Here is a 12090-nt window from a genome sequence, read left to right as displayed (position 1 = left end):
ATAAAGCAACAATGTATCTGAACTAAATTTACAATCATGAAACATTCCTGTATTCATGCTTCCATGCAGATTTTCTTTTTCCTTTTTTAGAGCTATTGTAGAGACAGATAGGGAAAAGTAAAACAATCAGTGTGGGCCCCGGCAAACAAGCCAGGGGACATAATGATCGGAAGCAGGGATGGAAAACTATGAAAAGTGGAAGCCAAGCAGACATTCGCCCGAGGTTTACTTACAGTATAAAACATGCATAAGTAAAAAATCAAAGATAATTTTCCAATTTTGCCGTCCATTTAATGAAGCAGATACTTTACTATTTTTCACAGGAATAGGCTCCCAAGAGGGGGAGAAGATCAGACATCCACTTACAAATAGTTCTCTCAGGCAATATGGGGGTGACTCTATTTAGGATAGTTGGACTCCTTTTAGCTTATCTGCTGTCAATTTTCTGGCAACCAGATTATCACCTCTGGTTTCTGTGATTCCCTGGGGTTATCAAGGTCACATCAAACTGAAGATGTGCTAAAGATATCTGTCCATAAACTTCACTAATGATGAGGGGATACGTTAAGCACTGCATTGATAGAAAGCTGTTTCAAAACAGCACAGGAAGCATTAAAATGTTAATATTTCCTTCTGCTTAGACACTGATGCACGGCTAATGACATGAAGCTGAATGCAGACAATGAATATAATGACCCATAATGCACTGTAAGTGGCGGGTAAAGAGGCTGCCATCATAAACGTGTTCAAATATGCCTTGATGTGATGGCATAAAACTCATTTAACTCCTTTTTTTTATAAAAGTACTTACAAGAAAATGAATGGGGCACATTTAAGGCCTAATTGAATGTGATATAGTGGATAGATATTGCAGAGCCTAAAGTATCACTCAAAGTGAGTATACAGTATACAGCCAATATCTTAATGTAGGCATGCACTTGTTTTGGTGAAGTAAAGGTGAAAAGGATTATCCCACTACAAACAGCTCGCTCCCATCCACAGCATAGGTGTCAAATCTATGATTGGTAGATGTCCAATAACTGGGACCAGCACTGATCACTAGAACAGCCCCCCTTTCTGGAGATATTTGAAAGAAGTGTTGGCCACATATGTGTCCTGCCTCACCATTCAATGACCACATAACTGAGAGAAATGCTTAAGTGCTGCACTTAATTCAGATACCTCTAGAACAGGGAGCATAAGGGTATGTGCACACAGTACGGATTCTGCTGCGGATCCGCAGCAGATTTACGTGCGTTGTACAGTACCACTGTTTTCAATGGTAAACTGGAAAACGCTGTGCACATGCTGAGGATTTTTCCGCGCGGTATTGCTGCGGTTTACAATCCGCAGCATGTCAATTCTTTTGTGCAGAAACGCTGCAGTTTCACACCTCATCCATTATGAGGTGTGAAACCGCAGGGCAAAACCGCAGGCAAATCCGCAGATAAACCGCAGGACTTTAGTCCTGCGGATTTATCTGCGGATTTTACTACAAAATCCGCACCATCAAAAAACTCCGTGTGCTCTTACACCAAGATTTTAGTGGTTGATAGAAGTTCCAGTGGTTGACCACCATTGATCATATATTCATTATCTGTCCGATAGTTAGGTGCTAGCTTTAATGGGTAATCTCAATTGTGGCATAATTTGTTTCATATCACCCAGCTGTAAGGAGACCATGTTCATATGAGGGTTTTGGCTTCCATTTTTTCCAGCTGTGCTAGGGCTATTTTTAGAGGGAACCTGTCAGTTTATTAAACCCCAAAGTAGTGACATCGATATAAAGGCACTATAATTCTCACTACAGCCATAGCTTTATTTTTGAAATTTGGTTTACATTTTACAGAAATTCATTATTGAATTGTTTTACAAATGAGCCACAAATGCAGTGGTCAAGCACTGCACTTAGAGCTCTGCTGTCGCTCTTCCCTAATACCTACCTGCTGCCTGCCTCCTGTCAGTCATTGACAAGTCCCTTTTCTTTTAGTGACATGCCACTCCTTCCAGAGATCTAGCACAAGCGACGTCATTTCCTGGGGCGGTTCATGCACACTAAGGTCCTGATGAAGAGCACTGTCAGTGTCTGGCAGGATCTGCACTATCTGAACTATAAAGATTGAGCCAGACATTGACCTTCTACTTCACACCTGCTGCTCATTCCTTCACCAGTCATCTTAGTGATCCATGTCTGGACCTATCTGCATCCTGTACAGATCATGCCAGACATTGATAGTCTTCTTTATCAGGGCCTTAATGTACATACTTCATCCCGGGGAAGGATGACTTTCTCAGCTGAGAGAGGCAGGTCACTGAAAGAAGAGTGACCTGTCAATCACTGACCGGCCGAAGATAGGCGATAGGCAGGGAATAGGAATAAAAGGCAACAAAGCTGTATGTGCAGTGCCCGCCCACTGCACTTGTGGCTCATTTGCATAACAAATGAACAATACATTTTTCTAAAATGTAAAGCCAGATTTCTAAAATAAAGGTATGGAGGTAATCAGCATTACAGCATCTTTATCTTTACATTGATGACACTAGTGTTGGGCATGAAAGCAGAATTACAGGTTCCCTTTAAATGGATACTGGTGACAAACCACATTGTTTATGGCTAAACATTTCCTCTACTGCCTGTATAACCAGTGCTGGGGGAAAGAGTAATGTGCGCTTTGAATAGGTTCTGATAACAGTAGGTAAGACTTACTGGTTACAAGCATTTCTAAATAGCAGTCATCATTGAAAGGTCAGCCACATTATTTTCATAGTATATTATGTTGCTATATCTATATCGCCTGGTTTTAAAAGCAGAATAAAATTGTTATCGTAACATGTCAGGTCAAGATGTATTGTCCCCACTGGTGGATTAAAGGTTACAGGCAGCAGTGCTGGTAATCTATAGTATTGAATTTCCTGCTTTTATTACCCTTCCCCTACAATAAAAGCTGAGAATTCAGATCAGAATCTTTATTTTAAAAGTAAGCAAATTCATTATCTGTCTATCCGATCTATCTATCTATCTATCTATCTATCTATCTATCTATCTGTCTGTCTGTCTGTCTGTCTGTCTGTCTGTGTATCGATCTGTCTGTCTATCTATCTACCTATTTTTCTAAATTAACTGTTTACTATCTGCATTACCAGTTCATTACCCGTTTGTTGCCGTTGCTCAGTCTCTCGCTACAGACTAGAATTTGGTACAAACCCTTATCGTTGATTTAGATTGTAGATTTATGTACTTTTTTTGCTAAGAGCATTTGGCAAAAAAAAATAGTATAAAGCATTTAAAAATGTAATATACTCTAGAGTAAGTACAAATCATCTTTCATATTGTCTGGGTAAATGTAGCCTGAAGTGACTCCTCCTTGAGGCAAGGCAAGAACTTTGCTTCAAGCATCATCACCATTTTTGTTTGCAGATGGATAGTATTTTGGCACATGCTTCGTTCCTCTCTGCCCTTTCCTGTATACTTTGGTGAAGGACAGGAGTGGATTTCGCCCTAGGTATTGTTGTTGAAATAGTAAAGTGATATACAGAAGTTGTTCACTTTCAGTTGACAACTTTTGCTGCAAATGTTGCTGATCTCAATTTTTGTCCCTGTAAAGGCCCCGTCTCACTAAGCAATCTCGGTAGCGAGATCGCTGCTGAGTCACAACTTTTGTGACGTAACAGCGATCTCACCAGCGAGATTGCTGTGTGTGACAGCGATCAGCGAGCGGCCCCCCTGCCGGTATCGCTGATCGCTGCAAGAAATCTCTGGACATTTCTTTGGTCGCTGGTCTCCCGCTGGCCAGCACGCATCGCTGTGTGTGAGAGCGGGAGACCAGCGATCAGGTGTAAAAAATAATAAAAAAAATAAAAAATATAGTTATTCTCACCTTCCGACGTCGCGTTCAGCCATCCTGCCTCTCTCCACACTCCGGTCCCAGTGATCCTTTGCACGAATGACCGCGAGACTTTGTTATCCCGCGAGACCGTGACATCTCGCGGTCATTCGTGCAAAGGATCACTGGGACCGGAGCGTGGAGAGAGGTGGGAAGGCTGAACGCGACGTCGGAAGGTGAGAATAACTATATTTTTTATTTTTATTCTATTTTTTACAGGATGGCAAGCGATGCCGGGCGCTCAGCATCGCTGTGCTGATCGCTGGTGAAGCTGTCTGTGTGACAGCTCATCAGCGATCACATAGCGACTTACCAGCGATCCTGACACCTTGATATCGGTGTCGGGATCGCTGGTATGTCGCTTAGTGAAACGGGGCCTTTAGACATTATACAGGAGCCATCTTACTAGGGGAACATGGGCAGAGGCTGCTTGTGCATATGAAATGTGTTATTCAGGGGGAACACATCATTGCTTCAGCCTATGTAGCTGCACAGGGGCACAGTGTGATAAGTGGCCTTTATCATTACAGCAGTTTCCTACTATCAATTAGATTGGCACATAAGTGCATCAGCTAGTAAACTTCATAGCTCACAATTATAGATGGATTCTTAGAAAGAAATAATTTACCTAAAATGTCCTTTCTAAATGCACCCTTCTCTCTATCCTGCTAACCCCTAAATATGTTTTATTTACTTCACCGTCTATGATGTGTCATTTGAATGTTGTCTCGGGCATGTTAACATGTTGCCATAGGGTGCCAGGGCTGCACTACCTATTTACTGCGTCCATCGACCCTTCCGGGACAGCATGTCATCAGAGGGCAGCTCTGCAGTTACTTACTATAGATTCTTACATTGCCGACCTTTGAGGATGTCCTGGATCCCAGGTGATAGATACTGTGGGAGACGTCAGTGCAGCATCGGCACTCTTCTTCTATCTCGCCTGATGATGTCCTGTTCCAGGAGGGATGATAGATGCTGCAGTTAAGTCAGTGTAGCACCTATTCTCCCATGATGTTCTGTTTGAGACTCGGGGACTTTGAAAATCCTGTTCTTGTGATGGGTGAAAGGCACAGTAGTTTGACCAACAGCAGTTATACATTAATCATCTATGGAAAATTGATAAACTAGGGAGGGAGAGAGGCAATAGAAAAGTGAGTGTAGTTGACTGGAAGATATAGGAAAAGGAGAAGAAACAGGAAAATCAGTGAAAAGGAAATTAATAAGCTTTAAACTCCTTCCCATCCAACTACATACTATTACATCATAGAGCGGTTACAAGTGTGTGATCAGGACCTGCTTCACTTAAGGCAGGTGCTGGCTGTGTTATACAGCCCACATTTTCCTCTAACAGCAGCGATTAGCACTTTCATTGATCACTGCAATCCTTTTAAATGCTGCTATTAATTACTGACAGTGGCAATTAAACAGCATGATTCTGCTCTAGTGTCCAATCCCTGGGAGCTTATGGTATGCCACGACAGTTGGAGGCCTGCTGAAGGCCCCATACTTACTGTATTGACTCTCCTGCGATCTCTAACCATAGGATGCTAATCATTGGAGTCCACGAATTTCTGTATACACTGCAATACTTTAGTTTTGCAGTATTTAGTATAAGAAAGCAAATGATCACAGGTTTAAGTTCTTTACGGGACTAAAAACAGAGTGAAGAGTAAAAAAGATTTTTAAATACATAAAAAGTAGACAAAAAATGTAAACAGCTGATAAGGTAGATACTGTAATGCAAAAAAATTGAAACACCAGTATTACTTTTATTTTGGTCTACGCAACTTTCCAGAAAACTGCGGTAAGAAATCAAAATGTCCTACCATCCCCAAAATGGCATTGATAAAAATGTCAACTTGCCACCAAAAACATACTCTCTCACAGCTTAATGTTCAGAGATAAAATATAGGTCTCTGAAAATAGGCGCTCAAGTCATAATTTAAAAAAAAAAAATGTCTGTTTTATTTTCACTTCAGAAAACACAAAAAATATATACAGAGAAGGAGCATCACATTCCCAGGTCATTTTTAATTCACAATGAATCCTGTAAAAACAAAACTCCTAAAAACATTGGAAGAATTGCGTTTTTCTTTTCTCAGTTTCATTTGGAATTTTTTCCCTTTTTTTCAGTACATTACACTCTCATGTGGCTGTGCTGATAGAAAAATTAAAAAGTTATGGCTGTAAGAAGGAGGAGTGGGAAATAATGTAAGCACAGAAACAAAAATTAGCCACACTGTTATGGGAATAATGTACTGGTTTCTGAAGGTTTTTGTAGGAGAGTGGGGACCCTATTTTAAATTTGCTATAAGGCCCTAAGCTAATACTCATGACCACAAATGTATAAATGGAGAAAGAATAGAGAGTGAAAAATGTGGCAAAACCATAGACCCTGATTCAGGAAAGTATTTTCACCAGAAATGTGGCATAAAACACTTTGATAAGTCATTTACCAGTCAGTTTCACCCCACTTGGACAAAATGGGCAGAGCTTGGGTGGGACGGGGCAAGACATGAGCGGAACGTGATGTGATGCCACAGCTCATCAAATCCACAATGCATACCTTATGTCACAAATCTTACGCCAGTCCATAGAGGCGCACACCAATTTCCAGGCATGCTGTCACGGTTCCAGCGCTCATTGTGTCTGGGATGCGGTTACTGAAAGCTCGGCCATCCAATCTGGTATAGGGGTGTGCTAAAGCTGTCAGTACTTTGACTGACAGCTTTGCCATCCAATCTGGTACAGGGGCATGCTGAGCTGTCAGTGTGTTGATTGACAGCTCGACTATCCAATCTGAGACTGTGAGGCGTCGGCTGTCTCATGTGTTCATTATTCCAGTTAATGGCTCTGAGTCTAAGAGCACTTGTGCTCGAAACGCGTACAGAGATCTGGAGAATATCCCCATGCGGTAAATTTTGCCGTTACTTGATCACAAGCAGCCATGAATATATTTTAAATACGATTCAATAAAAATCCTGGATTTTAATTTCTGGAGCTGGACCTTCCTTTCTTTTCTAGTATTTTATACATGACAGGTTCCCTTAAAGAACACCAATATTAATGAATTTGGGTAATAGTACTTTATCTTTTAGTACCTATCAATGTACTTTTACTTTAGTCAAACATTTGATATTTTATTATCTTCATCATGTAAATTTAACTGTAACGATATGTAAGTGATGTCATGCTAAGGTCATAGCATGACGCTAAATATTTTCTAAAAGTGTAAGATCTTCAATTTCCTATGGCAGCCATAACTATATGTCAGATGGCTGTGTAACATAGAAATGACCTGATTTTCTCATTTTAAATTAGTGGTCAGATGATATTTCTATGGTTAAATTATTCTAGACCTCTACTATGCCAACATTCTGTGAAATTAACAAAACTTTGTGAATTAAGCTTGTTATTCTAGTACAACATAAGATGCAAAACTCCATTTACCAGTCAGGCATGGACAGAAATAGAAGGCAGAGCAAAAAGTGCTTTGAGAACAGTTGGAAAAAAAGAAAATTGTTCTGTTATAGAAAAATACATATAATATAATTTAATGGGAAGTTGAGTTTTAAGATGAGAAGGTGTCACCTTTCTGCTTGCTAACAGTATTCTCTAATGATGCCTTGTCCGAATAAATCACTCGTTGGTCAAAAAAATGGTACAACAAGTGCACTGTTCTTACTTTTCCAGCAAAAGATCAAGTTTTGACAATTAAATTACTATATTCAAGCCTTTCCTGTTTTCTTGAATGCTGCAAAAATATAGTGAAGTGGTTGAATAAATGAAAAGTGCAAGAAAAATCCCAAATAAAGGACATATGAGAAGAGTTGAGGAAAGTCAGATTGTAAAGTCGTTCCGAGAGCGAAGTTTGCTTCATTTGAATTTTTCAATTTTGGTTTCTAGCTGAAATATAAAAAAGTAATACTCAGTGAGGAATCGGGTTGGAAAAAAAGATGGATTTTCTGTACTATATAATATTCTAATTTAGTGCCACCATGTTTTGTGCATTCATACAGAAGATACTGTATATTCATTTATGTTGCTTCCAGATCGTTGGAGTTATCATCACTTTAGGTGTACATAGAGACAAAGATGATAAGACCAATCATTAAAAGGGTTGTTTGGCCTTGTGGTACAAGTCTGCAGTCACTCTGTGGGACTGTAGACTTGTGAATCCTCACACCACTGTACACTGTGATGATTCTTTGTTGCCAGAGCAGGTGGCCATGTAACCGCAAGTATGCGATTTACACACTTTTGGCCAAGTTCCAACGACACATGTCTGGCCTCGCTCGATACACATGCATTGAACGAGGCCGCACCCATACAGTTAATACCTGACCACATGTATGCAAATGCGATACTTGCGGTCATATGCCCGCCACTCAGGCACCAGCAGAATTCTGACAGTGCGCAGTACACGCGATGTAAGGACTCACAAGTCTGTGACTTTCATTGAGTGATTGCATACTTGTAGCCTAAGGGCCCCATTACATTTAGCGATGCACCAGCGATCCCGACAACGATACGACCCGGTCAGGATCGCTGGTGCATCGCTAAATGGTCGCTAGGCAGGCAGGCAGGTCTCACCAGCGAAGCAGCAGTGGTCATTACTTACTTGTCAGACGCAGCGATGATGAAGTCCTCCGCCCGCGTCCACGTGTCGCTCGTCGGCACCATCAGGAAGCCGCCGACGAGAAACGGCCCAGGACATTCTCGCGCGATCAGCGATAGCCAGCGGGGGGAGCCAGTTGGAGGTAAGTGTCACATGTAGCGATATCGCTAGCAATATCGCTGCTGCATCACAAAATCGGTGACGCTTTAGCGATATTGCTAGCGATATCGCTATGTGTCAAGCCCCCTTTAGGCTGGACAACCTTTTTAAAATTACCACCTTGTATTCCACTATATATGGAAGATGTTATAGAGGTTTCCCACTGAACTATTCACAGAATATGTGAGAAATTCTGATCTCTGCTGGGACCTCCTCTGATCACAGGTACTTATTCCTTTTTTTTGGGGGGGTCGAATTTGAATATAGTATTCTGATCACACATCATCAGTACAACACTTGTCTATCAGTCCTACAAGCAAAGAATAAAGTGGCTTGTGTGACCATGTGGCTCTATTCAGAGATCCAATCTCATGTATATATATCCCTTAAAAAGATACTTTATTCATTAAAAACCACAAATGTGGTAAACACCAACGAAGTGACAAAAATAGAAAAAAACGGAAAAGTGTTCAAACATGAAACCACTCTAAGGTGACACCTGGGAGTCCCTGATATAACCCTGAGCTGAAGTCTGCCTGTCTGCGGAGGTTGGCACCCTAGGGGGGAACATTGTGGCGCCCCCGCTCAACGAAGGCTGTCCCTAGGGGCCCTGGTGTACCCTAGATCCACTAGTGGTCACCTCTACCCATTGATAAAGGGGAACCTCTACTGCTAGACAGAGACCAATCTGCTCTATAGAGGGCCCTGTGTCCCAAAGAGAAGAAGTTAAAACAAGAGAGAACACATATGGCATAAGGTGGTGTGATCAAATACTCAACTGCATAATTATGTCACCAATAGGGCATCATAAATATGCTAGTAGGAGTCATATACGGGACACTTTAGATACACTCCTTATTGCCACAAATCCCACAACTGTACAGTCTCTTCACATAAAAAGAGAAGATATATAAGATACTGGCAATTTGATCAGTGTAGCACAAAAATAAGGGTAGTGTCCCTTTATGAAATCACATGACATCCCAATAGAGAAATAAATAAACACAGAGCTGCCATAGCGATACTCATCTGTGTTCATCACCACCAGCCATCAAATGGTTAACGCCTCGACGCGTTTCGCCTGAGTAGGCTCATCAGGAGGCCTGATACTAGAATATCTTGTGTCCCATAACGGTGCAAAATTCAGAGATCCCATCATGGGGGTTCCAGCGGTTGGACCACGGTGATCTGACATTTATTTCCTATTCTGTGGATTGCAGATAAATCGAGTAATTGCCATAAAATATATTATGCGGCTGCAGCAACCACCAGTGAAAATATTGTACCAGTGTGAATTAGCATGACAAGAAATGACACTAGGACAGGTTACATTAGGTGTAATTATAACAAATATGACATTAGGGAATAGAATACTTGCAACCCACTCCCTCTAGGTGGAATCTTACATTGCCGGTATGACAGTCCTCATGCCCCCCACTGTATCTACAGTTAGGTGGTCAGATTCTCTTATCGTTTCTATGCATCTCCATTGATGTAATTGTAAGTGAATGAGATTTCTATAAACCTCTTCTCATCTAAGCAAACACCTTTGCATTTGTCCCATATTGATTCTACATGTATGTTAAAAGGAGGCTTAAATATCCAAGAATATTGGTAAGAAAATGAAGGTCTGTGAAGTGCTTACATTAGTCTCTATAAATATTAAAGAATTAATTACTAAACAATTGCCCTTCTTCTGTTGGGAAGTAAAGGAAAGCTAGAGCATATGTTATGTGTCAAAAAAAATCCTCCCAAAAAAATGTAGTCATATGCATGTTCAACATTTTCCAGATATAATAAGTGAGAAAGGGTGGTCTTTTAAAATCCAATTTATTTCTGCTAATGAGGAAATGACATACAAGAATCAGAATGACTGATTGGGAGGTCAGCCCAGCAAGCATATAATTTTATTATTGCAGCCACCCAGATTCTAATTATTTCCCTAAAGGCTTGTGCTCAATGTCACAAATTCAACAATAGAAACATGTTAAAAGGAAGGACTGTTCCAAGCTGAAGCTTGGGAGACATTAATTTAATTACTAAATGACTCATCAATGTTTAAATACAGCATTTACAATTATGCCTATAAGCATCTGGATTTCTGGATTTTGGTTAAGTGATAATAGAAAGAGAAGACATATGATCACCAAAAACACCAAGATGAAGTATCATCTAAATCTGCCTGCTTACAGGAACAATATCAACAAAGCTGCGTTACATGTACTCTACATTTTTAATTTACTTATCCTTGTGCTTCTAAAAGAGTGTAAAATTTTCATAAAAATTAGGAAAAAAGTCCAGTCTCTTTCATGACATACTAAATGGGAATTGGCTATAGGGCAACTTGAAAATGAGCAAAGGGGAGATATTACACTGACCCGAAGATATCTGTCAGTAAAACCAATAGAAAGAATAGCTCAAAGCGAATATAAGACACCCGTTCTTTTTACGTGATGATTTCTCCAGCTATTCCCAATCACTTGGAACAGGACATAAAGAGATATTCCCATCACCAAGATCATATCCCAATATGTAGTAGGCATAGTAATAATAATGTTATAAACGTGTAAAGAAAAAGCAAGTCGGCACTGCCAATACTACTGCCGATGTGAGACTGTAAGGTCCATACTGCTCGTGGAGGCTGAACCCCGAGATCTCGGGTGCTAGTCCAGAAAACACAATGTATGAATCCAACGAGACATTGCTCACTCCTCCCTCCAGCCTCCCGGCCATGAAGTTTTAATGTGGATTGCTAAATAAAGCGGACTTTTTTACCTGGATTGGTGAGTGCTATGCTATTCTTTCCTCTCATTGGATTAATAATAATGTTAGTAAATACCTCCAATTAGAAATGTAGTATAGTTCTTCTGATAAGCTATGTTGCTTACCCCATGTACGGGGAATTGTAGTAGCTTAAATATGCATAGTTACAGCCACTAACAATTAACTAACTGTCGCTATATCAGTGGCCATAATCATGGAGGCTCGGAAATACCATCGGAATGGAGAAGTTGCTCCATCAGTACTCTATGGGGATGCCAGAGATAGATAAATACATAACTCGGCTATATCTGGCATTCCTATAGAGAAGGAAAAATTAAGGAATGAAAAATTAAAGATCCCATTCCAGTCATTTTTCCCTGTCCCCATTGAAAACACATAAAAGCTTAGGCTAGTCAAATGTTTATATGTATGGTGGAATCGGGAGAGATGGCTCTTTTCCGTATGACTCATGAGCCCTTAGCTGACCACTATCTCATGTGTATGGATGCCTTTATTCCCCTGATATGGATTTGCTCTTGTTTGCATGGATACTTGGCAGGAGATGTTGGATCTGATTGATAGAGAGTATGTAGTGAAGTTGAGTAGGAAACCATTGTAGTGCATTATAGGATATGTCTGAAAACCTGTGTTGGAGAGGTAAAG

At 40.5% G+C, this 12090-nt stretch overlaps 1 protein-coding gene across 2 annotated transcripts in view; it reads left to right on the top strand.

The window, feature by feature from the left end:
- Positions 1-12090, top strand: part of PLXNA4 (plexin A4) — a 1025959-nt gene that overhangs the window by 125527 nt on the left and 888342 nt on the right. The window lies entirely within an intron of this gene.

The sequence above is a fragment of the Dendrobates tinctorius genome, unplaced genomic scaffold, assembly GCF_039654945.1.
Source record: "Dendrobates tinctorius isolate UK_male_01 unplaced genomic scaffold, ASM3965494v1 ptg000281l, whole genome shotgun sequence".
In the NCBI taxonomy this organism is placed as follows: domain Eukaryota; kingdom Metazoa; phylum Chordata; class Amphibia; order Anura; family Dendrobatidae; genus Dendrobates; species Dendrobates tinctorius.
The sequence above is the reverse complement of the archived record's forward strand: the minus strand, read 5'-3'. Positions and strand labels throughout refer to the sequence as shown.